The sequence below is a fragment of the Notechis scutatus genome, chromosome 6 (genome assembly GCF_049901735.1).
Source record: "Notechis scutatus isolate UNSWTSFEM ecotype Mainland chromosome 6, rNotScu1.2, whole genome shotgun sequence".
In the NCBI taxonomy this organism is placed as follows: Eukaryota; Metazoa; Chordata; class Lepidosauria; order Squamata; family Elapidae; genus Notechis; species Notechis scutatus.
Genome location: NC_142014.1, coordinates 31,395,227 through 31,417,529, shown reverse-complemented (window position 1 = coordinate 31,417,529; position 22,303 = coordinate 31,395,227). Strand labels below are relative to the sequence as shown.

At 43.7% G+C, this 22,303-nt stretch overlaps 1 protein-coding gene across 2 annotated transcripts in view; it reads left to right on the top strand.

Moving 5' to 3' along the window:
• Positions 1 to 19,737: 19,737 nt before the first annotated feature.
• The window catches only part of STK38L (serine/threonine kinase 38 like), a 33,573-nt gene continuing 31,007 nt past the window's right edge, over positions 19,738 to 22,303 (top strand). The window contains exon 1 of one of the 2 annotated variants that reach the window (XM_026667875.2): positions 19,738 to 19,909. The gene's annotated coding sequence lies outside the window, so the exon portion shown is untranslated. The remainder of the gene's footprint in view (positions 19,910 to 22,303) is intronic. The other variant, XM_087967896.1, reaches the window with a different exon arrangement.

Sequence of the window (22,303 nt, the reverse complement as noted above, 5' to 3'; positions counted from 1 at the left end):
AATGGCAGGTAAAGTAACCTGATTCTAAGCTCACCTGTAAGAGATTGATTTGTAGTTGTAGTTCAAATTGTACCCTATGCTAAGATATCATTTTCGCCTTGATTTGAAATGGACTTCAGTAAAGTATCAATAAATATTTCATTCTCAAGTTTCTTATTGAAACTTGAAAACACCAGAAAAAGCCCAAAGCTATGAACAGGAATGAAACATTAAAAAAAGACCCTTGGAAAAAGGTCATTACTAATCTCTCCTATAAGGTTAAAGGTTCCCCTCGCACAAACCTGCTAGTCATTTTCGGCTCTAGGGGGCGCTGCTCATCTCTGTTTCAAAGCCGAAGAGCCAGCACTGTCCGAAGACGTCTCCGTGGTCATGTGGCTGGCATGACTAAAAGCTTTCGAAGGTGCATGGAACACTGTTCCCTTCCCACCAAAGGGGTCCCTATTTTTCTACTTGCATTTTTTACATGCTTTCGAACTGCTAGGTTAGCAGAAGCTGTGACAACGGGAGCTCACTCTGTTACGCGGCGCTGGGAATTCGAACTGCCAAACTGCCGACCTTTCTGATCAACAAGCTCAGCGTCTTAGCCACTAAGCCACCGCGTCCTCTCCATACTCTCTCCTAAAAGTGCTGCCAAAAAACTACACAGATGTGGCTCTCCAAATCCCCAGAATCTTGACACTTGAGTTTGACCTGTAGGAGAACTTACCTTTTCTTCTTTTGGAATGTGAATTAAAATCAGATCAATTTTTTTCAACCTCTGGGACACAGTAAAGGGATTTCAGAACAATTAAAATCTGGTGTGGCACACACTAATTGGTGATTGTGGGGAAAACTTTTTTGAAATGTTTGAATTGAGATGGAGTTTTGGAAATGATGAACTAAGAATATGTGATGAAATTGCAAACTTGACAGATAAAAGTATAAAACACAATGAACGTGAAGATATGAGAATGATCTAAAGCTAAAAGAAATAGGTTCAGAAATGAATTGAAAATATATAAAATGAGTTTGAAGAAAATACTTGAGAAAATGAATAGAAAATATGTAAAGTGATGATAAGATACGAAACTAAATGTGAAAGATGAATATGTAATCAAGGTCATGTTTGTATGGAAATGTGAAAACCTGGAATCATGCTGTTCACTAAAAAAAGAAGTTTTTGAAATGTGAAAAAATAAATCATTTTTTAAAAAAAGAACAATTAAAATCTCTCTCACATGGAGATCTCACTCACCACCCCGTTCCAAAGGAAAGCCATCTCTGGATTTTGTTGCTGTTGTTTTCTCCTTCACGATATTTTGGGCTTCTACGTTTCTGCCAGGAATTTCCTGTATTGTCTCTTGTTACGCACACAAAAAGGGAGAAGCAAATTCTTTACAATGGCTTTTACAAGAGCAATTGCCTAGCCCAAAGGTCCACTCACCCAAGCCCTCTCAGATCTCTCGAGGAAATCATTAAATATTGCAGATCATTTAAAAAAGCCACAATTTGTGGATCCTTTGGTTCTGTCACACACAGCCAGGCTGCCTCGGGATTCAATTTGGTATTGAGGCTGGTATTTTGATCCTCCCTTCAAGCTCCTCATTCCTATTTACAAGACAGTCTACAGTTGCTTTCCTGGATTTTTGTTTTCCCTTGAACATTTTGTCCATTTCCAGGTGGCCTCTGTCCTCAATTTCAAAATCTGGCAAAGCCTGAAGTATCCCTTCCTCCATTTTTCAGGCCATAGGTGTCAGCATGATAAACCTTGTTTATCTGGACGCTGGAAACACCTGTGAAAATTATTGGGCTGCTTGTAACTCTTTACAAGGTGGCTCAATGGCTAAGACGCTGAGCTTGTCGATCAGAAAGATCGGCAGGTCGGCGGTTCAAATCCCCAGCGCTACATAACGGAGTGAGCTCCCGTTCTTGGTTCCAGTAGCTTCTGCCAACCTAGCAGTTCAAAAGCAGGTAAGAAAATGCAAGTAGAAAAATAGGGACCCCTTTGGTGGGAAGGGAACAGCGTTCCATGTGCCTTCGAAGGCGTTTAGTCCTGGCAGCCACATGACCACGGAGACGTCTTCGGACAGCGCTGTTCGGCTTTGTAACGGAGATGAGCAGAGCCCCCTAGAGTTGGAAGCGAGTAGCACTAGTATGTGCAAGGGGAACCTTTACCTTTACCTTTAACTGTGTTTACCAGAACGCCTAGCTCAATTTTGGATCTGTTTTTCCAGGGTTTTTTTTTTTTTTGGCATTGTTTTATTTATTTATTCCTTTTTTCCTGTGGTTTGTAACAGCCTTGGGATGCCCAAGTAGAAAAAAATGGCTTTTAAAATGTAAGTTTACTTTCCTTTATTGTCATTGCACCTCGTACAACGAAATCAAACTCCATCTTCAGTGCACATCATGACCATGAAAATAAACACAAACACACATCCTTCACACTCCACACATTGAATTGAAAACCCTCCGACACTGCACCGACACTGCACTATACAGTATAATTCAGTAGAGTTACTGTCCTGGGATAGAAGCTGTTTTTCAGCCTATTTGTCCTTGTTTTTATCATTATCCTGTACCATGTGCCAGATTGCTTTCTTTTGGAGATTTCTTTGAAAGAAATTCTTATTCTCAAATGGGCCTCTAGAGGGTGGTTGAATTACACGTTAGGCTTTGTTGTGGAACCAGCGAAGCGTGAATTTGGCTTCTTTCAGAAAGAAATTTTTTTTTAGCTGCATAGGAGGATAGGATAGGATAGGATAGGATAGGATAGGGCAGGGCAGGGCAGGGCAGGGTAGGGCAGGGCAGGGCAGGGCAGGGCAGGGCAGGACAGGACAGGATCAGGACAGAACAATGAATAGAATAAGAAATAGAATAGAATATGAAGGGAAGAGTAGAGAATAAGGAATAGAAGAAGAGAAGATATAGAATGGAATGGGAATGGGAATAGGAATAGAATAAAATAAAATAGAACAGGATAGGACAGGACAGACAGGACAATAAATAGAATAAGAAAGAAGGAAATAATAGAGAATAAAGAAGAGAAGAGAAGAGAACTGACTCTTAACTACGAGTCAGTTGCCAAGAGTCTGAATTTTGATCATAGGGATGCGACAATGGTCATAAGGGTGAAAAACAGTCATGTTCCTTTTTTCAGTGCTGTTGCAACTTCAGTCACTAAATGAACTGTTGTAAGTTGAGGACAACCTGTATAACATACAAGAATGAGGTGTTCATTCGATTCCAATGAACACCTCATCAGAAATTTTCTTAAAGCAGGGAAGACAAACCTATCCAAATATTTATCCCGAACAAATAACTCCACCAAGTTCAATGTACTCTATCTAGTTTTAAGATCAGAGACACTCCCTATGGACATACAACTTACAATGTCATGAAAGCCACAAAGAGGAAGAAGTCACATTGTTTGTCCAACCTGAAGGCCTTGGAGTGAAATTGTACGTTTGAGCTCGCCTTCCCAACTTCCTTGTATTTCTCACCAGCACGAACATCTCAGAGAAAATGTCTCCTAGACTATCATAAGAGCTCCACAGTTGTTCCCAACTTTACACTCAAGTCGCTTGATGCTCTAAATTTCAATATTTGATTGGAGAACATCTCAACTAGTTCATCAAAGGTATGCATCAGGGGCATCTAACTTACACAAGCAAAGCTAATGGTACCTCTCTCAACACTCTGAATCTACTGTGCCCAACACCTTTTCCCATTGAGTTGAGAACACAACTGATCATCCTAAACCTTCCACTGAGTTGAGAACATGATGGATCCCTGGCTTCCTTGGTTGTTTTTGTCCCTGCTCTGCCAACAATCTTAGTAGCTTCAAAATTAAACGTACACCCTCGTTCATTGGAACATGACACACAGAGTAACCCAAACACAAGTTCTCCTACAGAGAAATTCCCTATGGATGGGCTTCAGCACGAATCTGAACACCCAGAAGACTAAACCTCTGGTCTCTATGACTGACCCAGATTGGATCCTGCAATCTTTAACATCACTTGGCTCCATAAAAGAATCAAGATCTCTTGAGCTTTGATCAAACTTCATTCAAAGACAGAGAGAGGGTGGGGGAGAGAAAGAGAGAGGGAGAGAGAGAAACAGAAAGAAGAAATTTAATGCCAAGAAATTTAATTCCTCCATTTACCAATTCACTTAAACACCAACAGGCAACCATCCCATCAGGTGACTAATATTGCACACAAATGCTATTAGTCTAAATGACTAAAATCTTGTAAGGGAGCCATAAATACATTGCTTCAACAACAACTAATTTAAGCAGCTACAACTATCAACCCACATCAAAAGCCTAATTGTGAGAGATTGGGAAGAGGCGGGGAAAGGAATGGAAAGGAGGAATGAAACTATAAACAATCAAGAAACAGGATGAATCTGTTGGCAGCTTCTCTCATAAGTTGTTTTAACAGCAGCTAGAATTGTATTTGCCCAGAATTGGAATGGTGATAAGATACCGACAGAGGGAAAAATAATTGAAAAAATATTTGAACGTGCAGAAATGAACAGATTGACACTAGAAATAAAAGAAAAAGAAGATTCTGAATATTATATGGTATGGGATTTGTTTTATCAATGAATAGAAAATAGAATAAATTGAAAGGGATTGAATATATTTATAAAGTAATCAGAGAAACTAATGTAATAGATATATTTGATATTATTATTTACATGGGAATGTTATGTTGTATTGGTAGATTTGACAAGAAAGAACATTATTATTAACGCTTAAACAATTAGAATATGTACCTAATCAACGCATGATTGAAATGGAATGTATATAAAAAATAATAAAAACTTTTTAAAAAATAATAAGTTGACTAACTAGGCAGCAAGAAAATTGGCAAGCAGCAAGTCAAATCATTCAGAGAAACTCCACCTTAATTAACTGTCCTACAAATGAGGTGGAAAATTTGTTAGAATTCCCAAATTCTGTAATTACCAGATTTGCATTAAAGAGACGGGATGAACTCTGTCTGATTCCGACTTCTTTCATGCCCCAGCTGCATGGGGCTTCAATGGAACAGAATAACGGAGTAGGAAGGGACTTTGGAGGTCTTCTAGTCCAACCCCCTGCTCAAGCAGGAAACCCTACAGCATTTCAGACAAATGTTGGAGCACCCACAACTTCTTGTGGCAAGTTGTTCCACTGGTTTATTCTTGTCACTGTTAGGAAGTTTCTCTTTAATTCCAGGTTGCTTCTCTCCTTGGTTTGTTTCCATCCGTTGCTTCTTCTCCTTCCATCTGGTGCTTTGTAGAATAATTTGACCCCCTCTTCTTTGGGGCAGCCCCTCAAATTCTGGAGGACTGCTATCCTGTCCCCCCAGTCCTTCTTTTCTCTAGACTGGCCATACCCAAATCCTACAATCGTTCTTCCTATGTATTAGTCCCCAGGCCTTTAATCCTCTTAAGTTGCTCTTCTTTGCACTTTTTCCAAACTGTCAACATCTTTTTTGTAACGTGGGGACCAAATCTGGATGCTGCTGCATCCTTACAAAGGATTTACAAAGCAGTCATAATACTTCATGTGATTTTGATTCTAATCTCTGTCTGTCCGTCTATCTATATCGATATATAAAAACTTCAACCTCAAGACTGCCTGCTATTGACCTCCCCCCCATTCCTAAGAGGTCTGTAAAGGGCCGTGCATAAGCGCACCAACTTGCCTACCGTCCCTGTCCTAATGTTCCCTTTTATTTGTATCAATTTCATGTATTCATAACCATGTTTATACTTATACCTGTAATCTAATACAAGCTTGACAAAATAAATAAATAAAATAAATAAATGTTGTCATTGGCTAAGAATGAATTCTGTCTTAGTGAGCAGAAGTCCAACTGTGGTTTGCAAGTTGACAACTATACGTACCAGCCTAGATAATATTCCACAATGGCATCGTATTCTTCCGGGCTTCTAATCACAACCACTTTTACACCAGGCTGAGACCCATGATGGGAAACCACCACCTCCTCTCTTTTGAATGTGCAAAACATTCAACTCCTCTCTCGACTGCTCAGCCCATCCACGGTGCCATAAACATGCAGAGGAACTGGGGTAAAAGTATTTGCAAGCAATAACACTTCTTACTCTTTAGTTCCGCTACCGCTGCCTTTCAAGTGGCTGCCCAGCCCTGAGCAGGATGTTAAGAGAGGAGTAGATAGCTGGCTTTGTAGTACTGATCGCCTCTTGGTGTCTGCAACCTCTTGTTTACTGGGGAGACCAACGCCTTAACTTTCCTTATTGCTCCAGCAAGCAGCTCTCTCGGTGAGAAAAGCAAACAAACCACGGCTTAAAATCAGAGGACGGATGGTAGCTTATCCTTCACTCATTCAGATTATCCAGGAAAGGAGAACTGTTGAGAGGCAGTCCTTGGCTCATGACCACAATTGAGCCCATGTTCTGACCTAGACCTTCCCAAGATCATGAAGCCGACTCCTCATCCCGATAAAACCCCTTTTATTTTGGTTCAAGGGAATTTCTCTCCAGCAGAGTCCTTGCCGACAGTCTTTCAAGAGATTCCACAATTACAGACCTTAATCAGGCTTGGAGAGCTACCAGACTGATATCTTCCAAATGCCATTCTGTATCAGACAATACTTGGCAAGGAGTCAGGAACAGATCTTCACCCTCATGAACTGAACTAATTGTCTCCTGCAAACCCCACTCCCCTTTCGCTCCTCTTTATTCCCTATGGCCATTCGCCAACCACCTGAGCCCTTACTCTCAAGTCGACCCTTGCTCCTCAACTGTTACCTTCTCCTGGCAGCTCTGTGCATGTGCACACTGGGAACAGCCTCCAGCTGTTCTTCTTCCCCACTGATCTCTGACTCCGAAGGCAGCTGATAACTGTCGGATGGCCCTGGCCCAGGGCTGGGATTCTACTGGTTCAGACCAGTTCTATAGAACCAGTTGTTATGATTCTACTCATTTCGGAGAACCGGCAAATCGTGCCCATGGCTGGCCCCGCCCCTCTCTGCCCACCCAGTCAGTATTTATCGTGCATGCACGACATCAAGCGCATGCCCAAAATCACTGACTGCATTCTCCCCTGCCCAGTCACTCCTTAAAGCTTTTTTCCCCCTCCTGACAATCAGCTGGTCCAATGATCAGCTGTGCTGGGATCCCCCTTGCTGTCTTACTGCTTTGCCTTGGAGGCTTCCCTGAGGCCCAGGAGGCAAAAAAAAAAAAAATGGCGGGGGGAGGGTGTGTACTGCAAAAAAAAGAAGAAGCCACGCCCACCCAGTCACATGGCCACACCCACATAGCCATGGCCACAGAACTGGTTGTTAAAGATTTTGAATCCCACCCTTTATCAGGCTTGGAGAGCTGCCAGACTGATAGCTTCCAAACACCACACTGTAGCAGACAATGCTTGGCAAGGAGTCATGAACAGATCTTCATACTAATTAAATGAACTAATTGTCTCCTGCAAACCCCTCTCCCCTTTCACTTCTCTTTTATTCCCTATGGGAGGGGCAATTCACCGTCCACCTGAGCCTTTACTCCCAAGTCAGCCCTTGTTCCTTAGCTGTTCCCTTCTCCTGGCAGCTCTGTGCATGCACACACTGGGAACAGACTCCAGCTGTTCTTCTGCCTCACTGATGCCTGACTCCAAAGGCAGCTGATAACTGTCGGATGGCCCTGGCCCCATCTCTGCCTCCGAAACAGAGCCTTCATCAGAGCCTCCCCCCAGACTCCAGGACTGGGCCATGTCCCTCCCCAACCTCCTCACTGTCCGAGTCTGCCCCCAGCTCCACTGGCCACTGGCGGGCCACAATAGCCCAACATTTCTTGAAAGCAAAAAAAAAAAAAAAAAGATATTAAGTGAGTTTCTCCCTATTTGAATTTCTTGCTCCAGGAGTGGAGGGAATCTCTGCCTTTGTTAAGTTAGTAACACAGTTGTTAAAGTGTTGTTGTCATTGACTTTGCTTGTCAGAAGGTCTCAAACAGGGATGACATAACACCACAACCGTCGTAAATAGCAGCCATTTGCCAAGCATCTGAATTTTCATCTGGGGTGTCCACGGGGGATGCTGCCACGGTTGTAAGTGTGAAAAAAAAATGGTTGTAAGTCCCTTTTCTCAGTGCCGTGGCCGCTTTGAATGGTCACTAAACAAACCATCGTAAGTCGAGGACTACATGTATAAGGGCTCTCCTACACCCAGCCACCCCCGATCTTCAGTAGCTTCATGCGGAATGAACGGCAGGACAACACGTACAATGATAAGAAAATTAAACCTTCAACGTAGAGAAAAGTAAACTCCTACATTTAGGCAAGAAAAACCAAAAGGACACATATAGACTGGGTGAAACCAGGCTCAATAGCAGTAACTGTGAGAAGGATCTTGGAGTCTTAGTGGACAACCAGCTAAATCGGAGCCAGCCGTGTGCAGCAGCACCCAAAAAAGCCAACGCAATCCTAAGTTGCATTAACAGAGGGATACAATCCAGATCAAGGGAGGTACTAATACCACTCTATAAAGCCTTAGTAAGGCCACAGATAGAGTACAGCATCCAGTTTTGGTCACCACATTATAAAAAAGATGTTGAGACTGTAGAAAAAGTACAGAGAAGAGCAACGAGGATGATGAGGGGACTGGAGGCTAAAACATAGGAAGAACAGTTGCAGGAACTGGACATGGCTAGTCTGGTGAAGAGAAGGACCAGGGGAGACATGATGGAAGCCTTCCAATATTTGAGGGGCTGCCACGGGGAAGAAGGGGTCAAGCTATTTTGTAAAGCACCTGTAGGCCAGAGAAGGAACAATGGATGGAAACTGATCAAGGAGAGATTCAACCTGGATATAAGGAGAAATTGTCTGACAGTGAGAAGAATCAACCAATGGAACAGAAGTTACCTTTGGAAGTTGTGGGAGTTTCATCATTTGAGACTTTCAAGAAGAGACTGGACTGCCATTTGTCAGAAATGGTGTAGGGTCTCCCACTTGGGCAGGGGGTTGGACTAGATGACCCTCAAGGTCCCTTCCAACTCTGATTATCTGTTATCTGTTACCTTCACCATGATCGAGGCAGGTTTAGTCCAAATTTCCCCTTATTCCAACACAGTTCCAAGAAGAATAAAGCCAGTCAGTTTGTGCAATCTTGGAAATGATTATGGCGGGGTCCTTGGCACTCTCAGTTTGACTGTTTTCTTGCAGACATTTCCTTACCCAACTAGGTAACATCATCAGTGCTAGAAGGGAGGAGGAGGAGGAGGACTATGGTCCTTGGCAATCTCTGAACTTGGTTGTTTCCTTGCAGACATTTCATGACCCAAGTTTTACTAGGTTACATCATCAGGTCACCCTGAGCTACAAATATTATCTACTGGTATCTTTCTCAGCGCTGGTGTCTCCTCCAGAGAGTTAGCTCTTTGCATAACGTGTGATGATTAGAATCTGTTTATCTGTCTTCCAGGCGAGAGCTTTGGGTTAATTTGTTTGGCCCTCCATTTCTAACCATTTTTTTCTGAGATCATCTTCTTTGTGGCAGCTCCTAAGTTGACAACATATTTTTTTGACTATTTGTTCCTTTACTGTTAATGGTTGATCCTAAAAAAACCCAAAAGCCATCGATCACTTTGATGTATACAATTAAAGCTGTTTTTCTTTCTTTCTTCTTTCTCTTTCTCTTTCTCTTTCCTTCTCACTGTATTTCCCGTTATGTCAACACCACAAAGCTGGGCTTGGCCTTTGTTTTTTTTTTTGCTTTGTTTTGTTATTGGGCATAAACTCTTAGTCACATCCCATGAACTACTGTGGCAAGGTCAGTCAGCCCTGAACCTCTAGTAAATGTTTAATAGGTGGAGGAGGTGTGGATTCCGGGAAACTGTTACAATGCCTCAGGCTCACGTCTTCCATCTCAGCTGTTGTTCTCCAGATCTAATTTTGGGACAGAAGAAAGGAGGGCAGCCACTCACTGCTCTGAATTTCTCGGAAGGGGATGGTTTCGCTACGCAGTGGGAAAAGCAGACCCTAAATGGGTCAGTAGTAGAAATTACTGGACTTTCTGCTTTTTCTTTGAAGACGTTTCAGAGCTGAAGAAGCAAAATGTCAGGAGAGGAGAGAATGGAGAAATATAGAATAGAATAAATAGAATAAGGAAATAGAATAGAATAGGACAGAATAGAATGCAGGATAAAATAGACATAGAGAAGAGAATGTAGAAGAGAAGAGAATAGACGTATAGAATAGAATGCAGAATAGCATAGAATAGAATGGAATGGAATAGAATAAGAGAATTATAAAATAAGAGAAGATAATGTAGAATAGAAGGGAAGGGAAGAGAATGCAGAATAAAATGGAATGGAGAATATAGATTAGAATTAGAATTAGAATTAGAATTAGAATTGAACAGAACAGAGCAGAATAGAATAGAATAGATATTGGAATGAAGAATAGAATAGAAAATAGAATACTGTAAGGAATGGAATGGAATGGAATGGAATAGAAATAGAAATAGAAATAGAAATAGGAATAAGAATAGAATAGAATAGAATAGAATAGAATAGAATAGAATAGAATAGAATAGAATAATAACCAATCGGCATACATTAAAATCAAATTTCATTGCATACAGCTCTCAAAGGATTCCCACCTCCAATATACACTACACGAACATGAGAGAATGAATAAAGAGAGATGCTTAGGGCGCCTGGGGTGAGTGTGTGGGTGTGTGTCTCGCCTGCATGCACAGAGGGTGTGGGGGCCCCCATGCGCATTGTTTTTGGCGAGCGCACAAGAGAGAGCGTGTGTGCAATTTTTGGCACGGGACCCCCAAAAAGTTAGCCACCACTTCCATACGGTATTCGTTTTCTTCCTTCTCCTGCAATTCCTTTGTAAGTTTATCGTATTGTGTTGTTCCAAGCCGCCTTCCTCAGTGGTGAGTCTTGCAACCCGGAATAAGGTGAGGGCTGTCTATCTCGGGCGAAACAAAACCAACATTGCAAATCTCTCACAGTTTGTTTGTTTGTTTTTCCCCCATCGTGATTATTAATTGTGATCTCGACATTCAATCAGTACACCGCCACCTCTGTTGCTCTAACTCTCTTCCCCAAGGAAATGTGGATGAAAGATTTTGTGGCGTTGCAACACCAACGTTGCCTCTGATGTCCTCACTTGCCTCGTTGTGAAACAAATACAGGTTATCCTCACCTTATGACCGTCATTGAACCTTGAAAATGTATGGTCGTTAAGTCTGTTTTTTTTTAAAATAAACTTTATTCAATTTTCAAAAGTTTTTAAAACCCTAAAATAAAATTATATACATCATTGTGTCAATGTCAAGGCATCGTTTACATCTCCTTATCATGTTTCTATACATACTTTCTTGTTACACTGCATTGCCATTGTCAACTCATAAAACATTTTGTGTACACGTTTTATAGTTTACAAGGGAAAGAAGGGGGGGAGTTTCAAAGAGCAGGTGGCAGTGTGGAATCAAAAGTACATTCCATTCATATTTTCTTCAAAGACTGATTAGATGACTGAAGCTTCTGCCCCGCAAAAATCTTATTGGAGAGTATGATTGATGACTCTTGGCTATGGACGTTTTTTCATTGGGTGATACACCCAGAGGGGTAGGGGGGAAAGCAGGATAAAGGATGACAGTGAATTACGTATCTCAGAGTTGGCTGCACTCAGATTAGTGCTGGAGGTAGAATGTTATTTTCAAATAAATCCTCTTTAGTTTTGGGAGTGTGGCTCAAAGCTCATGATTTAATTGGAGTAACTGCCAGAACCCTGACAACCATTGCATATTTTTCCCTTATTCTTATTACAAATTTATATATTTTCACCATATATTTCTATTTTCTTCACAGTAGATATATACATTTCTATGCATAATTTCCTATTCTTTTACCTAATTACAACTTTAATTTCTTTTTATTCTTTTACCTAATTACAACTTTAATTTCTTTTTATTCTTAAGCCATGCATACCAGGCGTCCCAGACTGTATAGTATGTCGATTCCTCTTTTTCATTCAGTCTTAATGTCAGCCTGTCCATCTCTGCAGTCTAATATTTTACAGTCGTTAAATCTTGACGGTGATAAAAGTACAGGCTGCCCTCGACTCACGAACCCCAATGGAGCCCCAGCATTTCTGTTGTTAAGCAGAGACGTTCATGAAGAGAGTCTTGCCCAGTTGTACAGCTTTTCTTGCCACTGTTGTTAAGTGAATCACTGCAGGTGTTAAGTTAGCAACCCGGTTGTTAAGGGAATCTGGTTTTTTCGTTGACTTCACTGGTCAGGAGGTCGCAAAAGGGGATCCCACATGACCCCCCCCCCCCGGGGACTCAGCCACCGTTGTAAATGTGAGTCAGTTGCCAAGCATCCGAATTTTGATCTCGGGGATGCTGCAATGGTCACAAGTGTGAAAAGCAGTCATAAGTCGCTTTTTTTCAGTATGGTTGTGGCTTTGGATGGCCGCTAAAAGGAACTGTTGTAAGTCAAGGACTATTTGTATGGTAAATCACACCATGTCACCGAATCCAACCATGATGTCGCTGTGCACATTCTTCATATTGGTGTCCTCCCATTTAACAGATTACAGAACAACAGAGCTGGAAGGGACCTTGGAGGTCATCTAGTCCAACCCCCTGCTTGGGTAAGAGGCTGCATACCATTTTAGACAGGTGGCTGTCCAGTCTCTTCTTAAAAACCTCCAGTGATGAAGCACCTACAACTTCTGGAGGAAAACTGTTCCACAGGTTAATTGTCCTCACTGTTAGACGTTTCTTCTTAATTCTAAGTTGCTTCTCTCCTTGATGAGTTTCCATCCATTATTCCTTGTCTTGCCTTTAGGTGCTTTGGAAAACAGCTGTTCTGACCCAAACCTTGTTCCAAGGAAGCAAACACGAGACAAAGGTAACAGCACAACTTTTTAATGTTTCTTTATGAATCCCGTTCCTTCCTGGTTAAAAGGCTGTTTCAAACTTATTGTCTCTGATAAGAACGAGCCTTGCCAAGGTGGTGCAAGGCTGCCAAGAACACTAGATAAAGTTGCCAAGAAATAATTCAAACACAAAGAGTCTCCAAACACAAACCAAGATAATCTGAATGTCCACAAGGCTTGAGTGCAAAAACTTCGTTGCTTCCTGCAAAGAACTCCGGTTTCTCAGCTGGCTTTTATCTCTTGAAGGAGGGGCCATTACCTTGCAGCCTTATTCCCGAATCACCTGTGCTGCTGCAGCTGCTCTTTCCTTTGAGCAGCCCTGTGCACACACACACTGGGCACAGGCTCCTCGGGGGCCTCTTCCTCACTGCTGCCAGCCTCCGAAGGCAGCATTCCACTCCCTGATGGTCCTGGCCCCATCCCTGCATCACACACAGGCCCCTCATCTGAGACCTCTCTCTCCGAGACCTCAGCCGTCCACACCTGCTGCTGGTGAACCACAACAACAGCTTGACCCCCTCCTCTCTGGGGCAGCCCCTCCTCAAATATTGGACCACCGGTCTCCTGTCTCCCCTGGTCCTTCTCTTCCCTAGACTAGCCAGGCCCAGTTCCTGCAACCTTTCATCATATGTTTTAGCCTCCAGTTCCCTAATCATCCTGGTTGCTCTTCTCTCCACTCTTTCTAGAATCTCAACATCTGTTTTATAACATGATGGCCAAAACTGGATGCAGGATTCTAAATGTGAGTGACTATGATTTCCCTGCCAGATAAAACTACACAGCTCTTGTTGCAAAATTCTTCCGGGGTTTACATACAATCCACCCATCTTCACCCACATTTTCATTTACCCGAATCCTTGATTCCTTCCACCATTTAATCTGCAATGATTTTTGCCCTGCCTCTTGTTACCTTTTTATCAGGGTAAATCTGCCACTGGTTATCATTTCTTACCTTCAAAACCATCCCCTCTAACAGGGTGGAAATAAAACAGACAATGGTCCTTAATATTCATCTGAGACCCCTTAATTACTAGTATATAAATACATCAAAAATGATAATAACCCCTAACCGGAGAGCATTTAAAAAAATAATCTTCATTTTCAGGAAACAGAACTATAACATTCTTGTTAAACTGCAAGCACATCTGAATGCAACTCTTATATTTGTTCCTCCACTCGTTTTGGGTTGGAGGGTGAAGAATTGCCATGAAGAACATGAAAGCTACAATTCTAGATTTTTCCACTCTTTTCTGTGGGCTTGTATTTTTCTCCCCTGCCCCGTAGCTCGAAAAAAAGAAAAGAGGAAATTAAGAAAGAGTGGTTGAATGATTCATTTTTAGTCACTTATATACCATCTCTCTCTCTCTCCCCCCCCCCCTTTTTTAAACTTGTCCATCTTTTAGAGTATCTCTGTACTCATCCCTTAAGCTGCCTGAGTCTTAACCCAGAAAATCTTTACAACCCAGAGATGTTTGGCAACCAGTTTCCAGGAATTCAGCCGATATGGTTTGGTGTAGTGGTTAAGACAGAAGGAGAGAAACTGGGAGACTGGGAGTTCTAGTCTTAGTTTAGACACAAAGCCAGCTGGGTGACCTTCTCCCTCCCTCTCCCTCCCTCTCTTTCTGCCCTAGGAAGGAGAGAAGGGCAAATCATTTTGGAAAAATCTTGCTGGGATAACTGGAGGGATCTCTCTCTCTCTCTCCCCCCCTCTCTCTCTCTCCTTTTTTAAACTTGTGGTTCCAGGGCCATGGGAAAAGGAAAAGAAAAGTTTTCACAAAGTCATAATCATTTCTAGAGATGGTAGATAGATTAACTTGTAGAGAATAACACACACACATTCTCTCTAGATTACGAACTACTGCTTCTTACCTCACCAAGCCAAACGGAGAAATGCACTGGCTGACTTTGGCTTAACAAAAATCTATTTTCTAACAGCATCCAGAAATTGGAGTCCTTGTTGCTTTCCCAAGCTTGCTTGTTCTCACAGATGTTTCACGACCCAACTAGGTAACGTCATCAGAGCGAGGGAGTGTGAGGCTGCTGGACTACCTCTTTTCAGTCTGATGGACAGGTAGGCCAACAAATCCAAGGAACACCCATGGGCTCCCTGCCCTCAGGGTCATAATGCAGCAGGTAGAAACTAGAACACTCCCACAATCAAAACTATGAACCTGGTATGTGGACAACAACACACCGTTGTTGTAATAAAAATAGAACAACTGGAGACAGAAGCTATCAACGTGTTCCAAGGAATAAAACGCACAACAGAAGAAGAAAAGAACAACACACTATCCTGGATAGCCTCATCCTCAGAAGTAATAACAACAATTTCAGATTCAGAATAAAGTTGGAAGGGACCTTGGAGGTCTTCTAGTCCAACCCCTTGCTCAAGCAGGACACCCAATATCATTCCAGACTTGTGGTTGTCCACTCTCTTCTGAAAAGCCTCCAGTGTTGGAGCAACCACAACTTCTGGACTCAAGTTGTTCCACTGGTTAATTTTAATTGTCATGAAATTCTTCCTTAGTTCTAGATTGCTTCTCTCCTTGTTCATTTGCCACCCATTGCTTCTTGTCCTGCCCTCAGGGGCTTTGGAGAATAGCTTGTCTCCCTCTTCTTTGTGGCAGCCCCTGACATATTGGAAGACTGCTGTCATGTCACGCGCAAGTCCTTCTTTCCATCAAACTAGACGTACCCAGTTCCTGCAACCGTTCTTCATATGTTTCAGCCTCCAGTCCCCTGATCCTCTTTGTTGCTCTTCTATGCACTCTTTCCAGAGTCTCAACATCTTTGTTACATCGTGGTGACCAAAACTGAATGCAGGATTCCAAGTGTGGCCTTACCAAGGCCTTATAAAATGATATTAACACTCTACCTGATCTTAATTCTATCCCTCTGTTAATGCAACCTAGGACTGCATTGGCTTTTTTGGCTGCTGCAACTCATGGCTGGTTCATATTTCAATGGTTGTCCACTAGGACTCCGAGATCCCTCTCACAGTTACTGCTATTGAGCCAGGTACCACCTATACTGTACCTGTGCCTTTGGTTTTTCTGGCCTCAGTGTAGAACCTTCCTTTTGCCACCATTGAATTTCATTTTGTTAGATAGGGCCCAACGTTCAAGTCTGTCAAGATCCTTCTGTATCTTAAACCTTTATCTTCCGGCTATTCCTGCCAGCTTGGTTCCATCTGCAAATTATTTGATGAGTTTCCCATCTATCCCCTTGTCCAAATCCTTGATGAAGATGCTGAAGAGTACTGGGCCTAAAACAGAGCCTTTGGGGTACTCCACTGCCTACTCCCCTCCGTGTCAAGCATCTGAATTTTGATCACATAATCATGGGGATACCACAAAGGTCTTAAACGTGGAAATAACAGTCGTAAGTCTTTTCTTTCAGTGCCATTGTAACTTCGGCCACTAAAGGAACTGTCATAAGTCAAGGACTGCCTCTAAAAGCACATTTTGAGAGCAATTTCATAGTCCCCTTTAATATTGAGTCTGTCATCTGCACCTCTATAACTGTCTGGTTTGGCTCTGCAAATCAAGAAGACAGACACAGACTCCAGAGGATAATTAGGACTGCAGAAAAATAATAATGGCTACCAACCTGACTTCCATGGAGGACCTGTATCTTGCATGAGTCAGAAAGAGGGCTGTGAAAATATCTACAGACCCCTCACATCCTGGACATAATAAACTGTTTCAACTCCTACCCTCAAAATGACGCTATAGAGCCCTGCACACCAGAACAAGAAAACACATGGACAGTTTTTCCCAAACGCCATCCCTCTGCTAAACAAATAATTCTCTCAACATTGTCCAACTATTTACTAAGTCTGCATTACTATTACTATTAATCTTCTCACCACTCCTTTTCACTCATCCCCTCCCACTTATGACTGTATGACTGTAACCTTGTTACTTGTAGCCTAATGATTTTTATTGACTGTTTCCTAGTATGATTTGATTGCTTATTGTACCCTATGACTATTATTAAGTGTTGCATTTTATGATTCTTGACTCTCCACGAATGTATCTTTTCTTTTATGTACACTGAGAGCATTTGCACCAAAGACAAATTCCTTGTGTGCCAATCACACTTGGCCAATAAAGAATTCTGTTCTAATTCTTTCTATTCTGTTCTAGTCTAGTCTAGTCTAGTCTAGTCTAGTCTAGTGCCTCAGGCGATGAAATCCACACACCAATGAGTGCTTTAATCTCATTTGAAAACACGTCATAGTTTATGAGTATACGTCCGATGAATCAAGGAGATATTTTCATTTATTCTTTTTTTTTAAACAAAGTTTTATTAATTTTGTATGGTTTATGTTTTGTTCGTACTTACTAAACACCGTGTCATCTGGGTTATTTTATTTGCTTAAAAGACTAGTACAAACAGGAAGAATATCTAGAAAAAGTTGGTCCAACTTTGGGCAAATTGAAGACACTCTGAATAAACACGGTGACTGTTTAGCATAGAGTGTTTTGAATTCATGGTTTAAGCATGTTTTAAAATCTTCATTAGTGGCGCAGGAATGAATGTCTATTGGGATTCTCAATCACCCAGATCAGGGTTGTGCCAACGGTGCTTTTCCCAACAAGCAACTGGACGTTCTTGATTTGTTTTGTTTGGTTTTTTTCTTTGGAAATCCCAAAGGTGCTTTTTTTTTTTCAAGAGGCAGCTGGACTTTCTTGTTTTTCTTTTGAAGACATTTTGCTTCTCACCCAAGAAGCTTCTTCAGCTCTGACTGAATGGTGGGGAATGGAAGGATTTATACTCCTTGCAGATAGCTGGTCATTTGCATCCTTTTTGTGGGTTGTTGAGGTGACTTGGAGGTTTATCTGTGTCTTCAGGATCAGCTGAGTAGTGCTAATGGTTCCTGTTGTCTGCAATTTTTCCACTGGAAATCCTCTGGAAATGACCCTGAGGACCCACATAAACTTCCAAGTGGCCTCAATGACTCCCAGAGAGAATGCAAATGACCAGCTGCCTCAGTGGTGAGATTCACATTTTTAAACTACCGATTCTGTGGGCGTGGCAGGGGAAGGATAATGTAAAATCTCCAGTCAGAGGGGGGATTTGCTGGTTCTTCGAACTACTCAACATTTCTGCTACCGGTTCTCCAGAACTGGTCAGAACCTGCTGAATACCACCTCTGAGTTGTCTGCAAGGAATATAAATCCTTCCATTCCTCACCACCCTGTCAGAGCTGAAGAAGCTTCTTGGATGAGAAGCGAAATGTCTTCAAAGGGAAAAAAAAAAGGAATATCCAGTTGCCTCCTGAAAAAAAAGCCCCTTTGAGACAACCTGGATGACTGAGAATCTCCACAGACTTTTCCCTTGGAAACATTTCACTTCTCTTCTCTGAACTGAAGAAGCTTTTTGGATGAGAAGTGAATCATTTTCAGAGGACAACGCCCCCAGCCAAAAAAACCCCAATACTTTTTTTTTGGGGGGGGGAACACTTTTGGGGCACAGCAATGACTATGGAAGTATAGGTAGTCCAATGCATGGAGTTACCCTGCCAGTTGCTAGGACTGCAAGAGGCAAAGGATGATGGGTTGGTGACAGTAATTATATCACGCACAAGGAAAGGAGAATTGTGCGAAGAGCCACAGAACACAATCTTACTAGAAAAAGGAAATGCAAGAATCCTTCTGACGGAAGGGAAGAGCTTTTTGAACCCGGGTGAAATGGACTGAAGAAGGAGATCCCGGCAGAATAAAGGGAATAAAATAAAAATAAAAACGAAAGCCACGGGGAAGCGAAAATGATGCCAGGAGCGAGGAAAGAAATCGAGGCGCGCGCGGGAGAAGAACTAGAAGGAAACCGAATTAAGAGGTTTTTTGCTCCCCAGCAGCCTTCGCTCCCTCTACTCCTCTTCGCTTTCTGATCCTTGCCAAGCCCGGGTTTTCCTTTCATTCTCCTTTCTCATTTCCCACCTGGGAAGGTTCGCCGGAGGAGAAAAGAGGGAAGGGAATCCAGTGCGATCCAAGCGCCGTTTGGCTCCCCGACATTCCCGAAGTCGAGAAGCCAAAGCGCTTTTACGCACAGGTGCCTAGAAGCCCCAACCTTTTTCTTCCTCCCCCCAAGACAAGAAGTCCAGAAGTCTCAATCCGAAACTTTTAAAGGGGAAGCCCTGATTTTATTTTACTTATTTACTTATTTTCTTCTTTCTTTCTTTCTTTCTTTCTTTCTTTCTTTCTTTCTTTCTTTCTTTCTTTCTTTCTTTCTTTCTTTCTTTCTTTTTTCTTTTTCTTTCTTTCCTTCTTTCTCTCTCCCTCGTCCTTTCTTTCCCATTCTTTATCGCTTTCTTTCTCTCGTTCTTTTTCTGTCTTTTTCTTTCTCATTTTTTCTCGCTTTTCTCTCTCTCTCTCTCTCTCTCTCGTTCTTTCTCACTCGCTTCCTTTCTTTCTCTCGTTCTTTCTTTTTCTCTGCTTTTTCTTTCTCGTTCTTTATTTTTTCTTTTTCTTCCTTTCTCTTTCTCTGTTTCTCACTTCCTCTTTTCTTTCTTTCTCTCTTCCTCTTCTCTCTCTCTCTCTTCCTCCCTCCCTCCCTCTCCCTCGCTCGCTCTCCAAAGTGAAGAGGGGCAAACGTTCGTGGTGGGGGTGGGGGTGGTGGGGGAAATCACACTTTCATGCCTCTTCCAACCTCCGGCCCCGCAACCAGCATCTCCACGCGGCGTTGTCGCAGCTCGGCGTGGCTCAGCCTCCGGCTCCGGGGGGAAGCCAATCCGCGGCGGCGGCGGCGGCGGCGGCGGCGGCCGGCCCTCCTTCCCTCTTCCCACCCCCCACTCCACCCCCCTCCACTTTGGGGGCCGTGGCTCCTTCCTCTCGCGAGAGCCGGCTAGTAAACAGCCCGCTTTTCGCTCCGCCGCCGCCGCCGCCGCCGCTGCTTCTGCGCTCAGTCTTTGCTTCCCGGCGCGGGGCGAGCCAGAGGTGCAGGCGAGGGAAGCGGGCGGCTTGCAAGCGGGGAGCGCAGCCGGCCAGGCGCGGGGAGGTGAGTGCGGATGGGGTTGCTGCTCTCAGCCCAACTCGCTGCCCGGACAAGGGCAGAAGGAGAGCAGGAGGAAGAGAAGGAGGAAGAAGAAGAGGAGGAGGAAGAGGCGCGCTCCAGGGATGCCAAACCCGTCTCTCCAGCCGGGCGCACGCAGCAGCGCTGCGCCCGGTTCCAAGCATGAGCTGAGGCCGGGCCAAGCCCTGGGGGCGGTGGGGAGAGGTCTTTCCAGGGAGGAGGAGGAGAAGGAAGAGGAGGAAGAAGAGGAGAAAGAAGAGGAGGAGGAAGAAGGGGGAGGAGGAGGAGGAAGAAGAGGAGGAAGAAGAAGAGGAGAAGGAGGAGAAGGAAGAAGGGAGAAAGGAGGAGGCTGTCCGGAGCAAAGCGCAACCGGGCTACCTCGTGCGCCCTTCTCGCTCCTGCCTTTTGGCGCAGCTGGGAAGGATGCGCCCGGTGCCAGAGCGATTCGGGGGCTTTGGTGACTGGGGCAAACGTGACGGGTGAGGGTTTTGCCTGGCCAGGAGGGTTTCTGGACTCCTGAAACGGGGGCTGGTGGAGGGGGACGAACGGGCCTTCCTCCCCGGGCCAGCGAAAGGAGGCAAGCCGCAGTGCCTCGGCCTCCTCTCCCGGCTAAGTCCCGGCTAAGGAGGCGAACCGGCGCTCCCGGGCAACGAAGGATGCTCTTGCTGAACTTCCCTCCTGTGCAGCACCCTCCCCACCCCCGCCTCTCCGTTAAAATGGCTGGTGCTGAAATCCAAGACTATATATAGCAAGCGGTGAATGGCAGGGAGGGAAGGCCGGATTGTGCCAAGTCACCACCTTCCTGTTTCTCCCTCCAGCTGGCACAGATGTGCAAGGAGAGCGGTTGGCGGCTTCTCTCTCGGTATTTGCAGTGGAGGGTTTCTGTTTCGGGACTGGTGTGTGTGAGAGAGATGATTCTAAAAATGGGTTATTTCCAAGCTCAGGGGTTAATAAATGGCTAGGTTCACCCTTCCTCCTCCCCCCAGAAAGCCTTACCTGTAAACTAGTTGGGTACCTGTGCTTTGCGAAGAAACTATGTGATTGGGCAAGTTTTGGGGGAGGAAAATAAGAGGGTAAAAATTCTGCCTCTGCCTACCAGCATCCATCCATATTCATCTGGCTTGCGTCCTGTCAGTGTATGAGAGTTGAGGGCTGTTTGGAAACTGAAAGAGCATTTGCTGTGTGAGGGAGGAGACAGCAAGGAGCCTGGGCGTGGCTTAGCTCAACTGTTCTGTACCGAAGCTGCTTGGTGCTGCTCTGAAACTGAAACTGAAACTCCTCTCCTCTGCTTGTGTTTTGCATTTGGAACAGATTTTTTTTCAGGTGGGAAGTAGAATTCCTTAGCATCAAAGTGTGTTCATAATACAGTAATTATAATATATGAAATACTAATGCTCCAATAGTCATTTGGAAAAATCCTTTCTTAGTGAGCCCCTAGAAGCCAAGAGGAATTTCAAGTTTGTAGGCTTTATGGTTCTGGAATTTTGTGATGATGGGTGGGGGGTATTTCGCTTTTAGATAGATATAGGAGATTAGAGTTTGGATAACCATTTGTCTGAAGTCGTGTAAGGATTTCCTGCCTAAGCAGGGGGTTGGACTAGAAGACCTCCAAGGTCCCTTCCAGCTCTGTTATTCAAGTCTTCTATTCACTGGACCTGGAGGTCATTGAATTAAATGCCTGGCCTCGATGGGAATTGTGAACTAGCAACCAGAGATTCCCACCATTTTTAGAATCAACCCCAACATCATCTTGCGTCTAAAGTAACCATCATGCTTGCCTTACCCCACACTCTCTCTTTTGAGGAGGGGTGGGGAGGTGGCAGTGAGGCTTAGTGGTTGCAGGGAGCTGCTTTGAACCCCCCCCCCACCCCCAACAGCCAAAGATTTCAAAGGACTCTGGTAGTAATAATATCACTTCCTCTTCACTATGACCTACCAAAATATTGGTACCGATGGAAAAGTTCCAGAGAGAGCGGCCTTTGCTTGCCTGATATAAGTGAGGTAGCTGTGGTAGGAATCACCTACTACTGGGTTTGGGGGTGAGAGGGAGATGGATTGTTTTAGGAGTCCCATCTTGGAAATGGTGAAGGAGACCTGGATGCAAAAACCAGCTTTTAAAAAGTTTCTGGCAACTATTAATCCAGGTTTTCTTAATCCAAGCTGATAAGTGAGTCTCTTTGGAAGAGACCCTACCTGCCTACTTACCTACCTATGTATCATCTATGTCTGCCTGCCTGCCTTTGTCTGTCTCTGTCTGTCTATCTGTCTGTCCATCCATCCATCCATCTTTCCATCTAGCCAGCCAGCCAGCCATCATCCATCCATCCATCCATCCATCCATCCATCCATCCATCCATCCATCCATCCATCCATCTATCT